Genomic DNA, 6,321 nt, shown 5'->3' with positions numbered 1-6,321 from the left:
AGCTTGGGCCTCTGGAGGATTAGAATTTAAACCTCAGTCCTATAACCTTGGGCAGCTGGTGTCTCTGTCCCCTAGTCTGTGAAATGGGATGAAATAACTGCACTTACTCCAAAGAGCTGTTGGGAGTGCTTGGAAAAGAGTGCTCGGAAAAGGCTAAGCGCAGTGCCTGGCACCTGGCAAATAGGAACTCAGTACATGTGGAAGCACTTCCTCCAGGCAGATCTTCTGGATTAACTGGTTACTTTGGCCTCCTTCCCTGAATGTGACAATCACGTATTTGTTCCTTCATTCACTCATCCATCCATCCACTTAGTCATCCCTCCTTTCCTGAAAGGCCCACTCTTATGCCTACCCTCAGGTGGGCACTGGTTCTAGATAACTCACTCTTATGTGGGCCCGTCCTCTCAGAACTCCCAGCATGAGGGAGACACAGACATGTGTGCCACCTTCGGTGTCTCCCTCCTTGACCTAGAAAATCCAGCATGGCAGAAGAGAGACCGTAAAAGGTAAAGGGAATCCTGCAAAGATTGCCTTGGGAGCTCATGTGGCTTGAAACAAAATGAGATCTAGAATCTTGGGCAAAACATTGAGAGCTCAGTGCGAACATGGGTCGGCACAATATTCCAGCGGGCAGTGATCCAGGTCATCTTTTCTCAGATGAGGTCATGGAAACCCATGGAACAAGGGGGACTCGCTCAAGGTCCCACAGTTAATAAACCACCAAGACTCAATCCCAGGTCTTCTGCCTCCCCATCTTCGAGTTTTTCCCTTCTGCTATATTCTCCCACTCCAATTTTGTCTAAAGGTGCTACATTTTGGTAATGTTTTACTGAAGACTTTGAATAGATTGTCCTTTCCATTTAAATAGTAGTTCATCGCTCACTCTCAGTTTATTGAAGCTTATCTTAAGTGGGCACAGTGTCTCAGTTCCTATCTGTGGATCATGTGTCATCACACCCAACTGGTACTCAAGATAAACAACTGTTGTTTACTTAAGCCCTAATTAAATCCTAAATCAAGCAATTAATTTATCCCCTAATGCTTATGATTCGAGTATATGGATTCAGATCATCCTTTTCTTCTCCTTCCCTCCCTTCCTTCTACATCTATGTAATGAGCAGCTACCTTGTGCTGGCCACTGTGCTGCCACATTTAGGGACCCAGGAATGACCACAGTTCTCACCTGGAACAGCCATATTCATTGGGTAGGGAAGAAGGTCAGGTCAGGAGCATTTCCCCTTTACGATGAGCACAGATGCTGGGAATGCACAGACCTGAGCAAAATCCCACCACTCCACTTGCCAGCCAAGGGTTCTCAGCCACGCTGCAGCTTCTCTGAGCCTCGGCCCCCTCTCCTTCAGGGAGCGGGCTATGTTATCTCCTTCTCAAGCCTGCCATGAGGCATGAAGTGGGAAAATATCTGAAGGCGCTCAGCTTTCTAAGAAACTAGTGGTGATGTCATCTGACGTGATGTTTCAAGGGGTCAGTGTGGGAGAAGCCACTCTGCATTGGAGAAGCTGCAAGAGTTTCGTGAGGACTGGGTATTGAAGCTGTATCTAGAACTACAGTGGGTTTCGGATAACGTGGGGCTCAAGGTGGGAGGGTGCTCCAAGCAGAAGGACCAGCAGGAGGAAAGGCAGGAGGGAGGATGGGAGCAGAGCATGTGAGAGAACAGTAGGGTGTCAATTTTACCGGAGCGTGGGATTCTGGAGAGTGAAGGCTGCAAAGAGACTGGGTCCTAGAGGAGGTTGCCAATTTTGAGTCAGAACAACCACAGTCAAATAATTAGCTGTGTTGGTTGGTTTTCTCTTCTCAAAAGCTCAGTTCAGTTCTTCATGTGTAAATTGGAGTGAGGAGGAACTGCAAGCCCTGCTCCCTCCACATAGATCCTTGTTTTTTAAAAAATATATTAAAGAATTGTGATGGTTTCATGTCCCTTCCAAAGCTCATGTTGAAATTTAATTGTGATAGAGACAATTAAGAGGTATTAAGAGGTGATTAGGCCATGAGGGTTCTGCCTCCTGAATGGATGAATGTTGTTATTGTGGGAGTAGGCTCTTTATTGTGAGAGTGAGCTGCTATAAAAGCAAATTCAGCCCTCTCTGTCTCTTGTTCTCACCTTCACCATGGGATGAAGCAGTCTAAAGGCCCTCACCAGATGCTAGTGTCATGCTGTCAGACTCCCCAGCCTCCAGAACCATGCTTCAAATGCGTTTCTTTTCTTTATAAATTGTTCAGTCTATGGTGTTTTGTTATAGCAACCCAAAATGGACCAAGATAGAAAAATGATACTGTGAAGTGGGGCTATTGCTATAACAAAAAAAAAAAATGTGGAAGTGGCTTTAGAACTGGGTAATGGATAAAGGCTGGAAGGACTTGGAGGAGCAGGCTAGAAAAAGCCTGGATTGCCATAAATGGAGTGTTAAGGGCAATTCTGATGTGGGCTCAGAAGAAAACACCAGAACTAGTAAGACCCTAAATCTTCTTAGGGATTACTTAAATGGGCATGATCAGAATGTTGGTAGAGACCTGGTATAGTGGCTCCTGGCTGTAATCCCAGCACTTTGGGAGGCTGAGGTGGGAGAATTGCGTGAGTTCAGGAGTTCTAGACCAGCCCTGGAAACACGGTGAAACCATGTCTCTACCCAAAATAAATACAAAAATTAACTGGGTGTGGTGGCATGTGCCGGTAGTCCCAGCTACTTAGGGGATTGAGATCAGAGTATTGTTTGAGTCTGGAGGGTCAAGGCTGCAGTGAGCTGTGATTGCACACCTGAGCAACAGAGTGAGACCTTATTTCCAAAAAGCAAACAAACAAACCAAAAACAAAAAAGAATGTTGGGTATGCATGGTGAAACCCATTCTGATGAGGTGTCAGGTGGAACTGAGGAATAAGATATTAGAAACTAAAGACCATTCTTGTTACACACTTGCCAAGAACTTGGTTGAATAGTGTCCATGCCCAGGGGCTTTATAGAAGGTAATATTTAAGAGTGATGAGCTAGGATATCTGGTGAAAGAAATTTCTAAGAAAAATATTGAAGAAGCTATGTGCCTACTTTCACCTGCATATAATAAGATACAAGAAGAAATAAATAACAAGGTGGTATTTGTAATTTAAAAGAAGTAGAATGGAAACAGTTTGAAATTTTTAGCCTGGCCATGTAAAGAATAAAAAGCATTTTAGAGAGAGCAAATTAAGGGTATGGCCAAGTGACCTTTGCTAAGGAGATTCATATGAATAGAAGGGGTCCTCAAGACAATGGGAGAATGACCCTCAAAGCATTTTAGAGATCTTCAAGACTGGCCTTCTTATCACAGACCCAGAGCTCTAGGAGGGCAGAATGGTTTCAGGGAACTGCCCAGGGTACCCTCCAAGGGTTTGCTGCCACCTCGGAACTCTGACATTCTGGTGCAGCACCCCTTCAGCTACCCCAGTCACAGATTAAGTGAAACCAAATGTGGCCCAACTCACTCTCACTCTTCTGGAAGGTACAAGCCATAAACCTTTGTGGCATCCACATGGTGCTGATTCTGCAGGCTTGCATAATGCAGAAATTGGGGGGCATGGATACCTCCGCCTAGATTTCAAAGGATATCTCAGACAGCCTGGGGGTCCAGGCAGAGACATGTCACGGGGTAACACCTCAGAGGAGACTCTTTCACCACAGACAGTCCCCTACTAGAGTAATACCTAGTATAGCTGGGGGAGTAGATCTACTCCTAAGACCTCAGAACTGGAAAGCTACCAGTGTGCAAAGCCAGTCTGGGAAAGCTGCAGGCACAAAACGTTAACCTGAGAGCTGAAGCATGGGCTAAGCCTAGCAAAACCATGAGAGCAAGGCTACCTGAAAAAACCTTGGGGCACCAACCCCCATCAGTGTGCCCAGGATCCAGGACATGAAATAAAAGATTATTCTCTAGCTTTAAGACTTAACGTTTTTCCTGTTGGGTTTTGGACATAGTGGGAACTAGTTACCCCTTTCTTCTGGACTATTTATCATTTTTGAAATGGGAATGTCTGGCCTATCCCTGTCCCACCATTGCGTTTTTGAAGCACATAACTTGTTCATTTCACAGGTTCACAGCTGAAGAGAAATTTGCCTCAGGATGAATTGTGTCTTAAGCCTCACCTACCTCTGATTCAGATGAGACTCCTTCTAGATTTTGAACATTTGAGTTGGTACTGGAACCAATTAAGACATGGGGGGCTATTGGAATAGAATGAATAGATGTAATTTGTATGTGGGTGAGTTTTGGGGAGCCAGGAGTGGAATACTAAGGTTTAACTGTCCCCTCCAAAACTCATGTCAAAATTTAACTGCCACTGTGACAGTATTAATAGGGAAGACTCTTAAGAGGCAATCACGCTATAAGGTCTCTGCCCTTGGGAATGTATTAATGTCATTATATCAGGTGTAGGTTAACTATCATTAAAGCAGATTGTTAGAAATGTGAGTTCAACCCTCTCTGCTTCTCACTCTTGGCCTTGCTTCCCCTTCCTCTGTTTGCCATGGAATAGCACAGCATGAAGGTCCTCCCAAGTGCCTTGCTCTTAGACTTCCCAGCCTCCAGAATTATGAGTCAAATAAATTTATTTTCTTTATAATGTACCCAGTGGCATTCTGTTATAGCAACACAAAATGAACTAAGACAAACGTTGGGATCAATGTGATGAGCTTGATGTAGCCATTTTGGCAAGAATCTATGTTGCAGATTGGCACGCACACTGTCACAACGTTGACTGAGGTGAGGGAGAAGGTCAAGAGAATCTAAAAGTAAGGTGTATTCCCCCGTGGAACTCCTAATGGTAGGACAAGAACTCCCAGAACCCATTGAGCAATATGAATACCTAGAAAAGAAAGAAAATATCTGTGGTTCCTGTCCGCCCAGCGTCTCCTGCCTCTCTGTCCAGCAGCAGCAACCCACTTCCTTTGGGAAAACAGCTCCTCCCCTAGTTGATGTGTTACCCCTGGGGTAGCCATAATAATGCCAGCCTAAACACATCAAACTCTGACTCCTGCAGTTAAGCTTTCTCCAAATAACACACCACAGTTAGGACTATATCTTCGTGTTGTTAAATCTCCCCTTAATATTTTCTTTGGTAAGAAAAAGTGTGATTCTCTTTGTAATGTAACTAAAAAAAAAATCTTTCTGAATACATTGAACCTCTAAGTGCCTCAACACATACACAAACATTTTGTTCAAAGTGACTTACCCTCTAGAGTAAGATACACATCAAATTAGAGGGTGTCATATAATCTGATCCATGAATCACCCAACCCTCCAGCTTCTGTCATTACTTTTTGTGTTGAGGTGGTTGGACAAGGCATGGGCACCTGGCTTAAGCCAGACCAGTCAAAACACTTGTTCAGAATTTGGGAATTTTATCCATGAGACAACATGAGTCAGGAACCCTTCATGTGGTTGTACCTTCAACATGTGGCCTCGGTTGCTGGGGCTTGGAATTGTCCATAGCCATGTAGACTGGAGAGGCAGTGGGTCCAATTTGAGCAGCAAGGGGAAAACGAAGATTTTACCAGGGATGAGAGATGAAGAGAGAGACCAAATGGCTTCCTGTTCTGATCTGTTCTTGAAATCAGGAAGCTTGAGTTCCTTTAGATTCTGTTAGACATCCCTATGTCCTAAAAATAAATCTCCTCTTTCTCCATTTAAGCTAAATCCAGTTGGTTTCTGCCTCTTCAAAATGAAGACTTCTCTATAAAACATTCAGGTTTTTGCTAAACTATAAAATGCTTCCTCCATCCTTCTCTTCGTTGTCCTCCTTTCCCCATTTCAATCAAATGTGTGATCTCTGACACATGTATATTACGCAGAATATCAAATATAGGTCAATGGATGTCACCATGGTAAAACAAGCAAAAGAAAAGCTCACACTTCTCAATGCTTGTTAGTAAAAGGATACAACAATGCATTCGTCCCCCCTGCTGGTGGGGGGGTCGTGAAGGTCAGCCCATGCTTTGGCGTGTGAACTTCTTGTTCCCACCAAATCAGTCAGCTGAAGTGGGAATGTTTTATTTAAGCAGACATGTGTCAGCCTCAGTTTGAAACAAAGACATTCTGCCAGCATCTACCGTCACAAAAGCAGGCTGTGTGAGACATCTTTGCTAAGGCAATGATTTTTCTCTATTGCCAGGCACCATTTTGGAAAGTTGCTATGGGAGGTTGGCCTGCACTTTAATGACGTCTGAGACACATTGAAGGCTAATGTTTTTGAAAAACAAAGCGCTGGGAAGGTTTCAGTTGGGGCGGGGAGGTGGTGAAAATCAAATGACCCATTGAAGCTGAATTACCAGCCTC

Source organism: Rhinopithecus roxellana, chromosome 5, assembly GCF_007565055.1.
Source record: "Rhinopithecus roxellana isolate Shanxi Qingling chromosome 5, ASM756505v1, whole genome shotgun sequence".
Taxonomy (NCBI): Eukaryota; Metazoa; Chordata; class Mammalia; order Primates; family Cercopithecidae; genus Rhinopithecus; species Rhinopithecus roxellana.
This window is presented reverse-complemented; position numbering follows the sequence as displayed.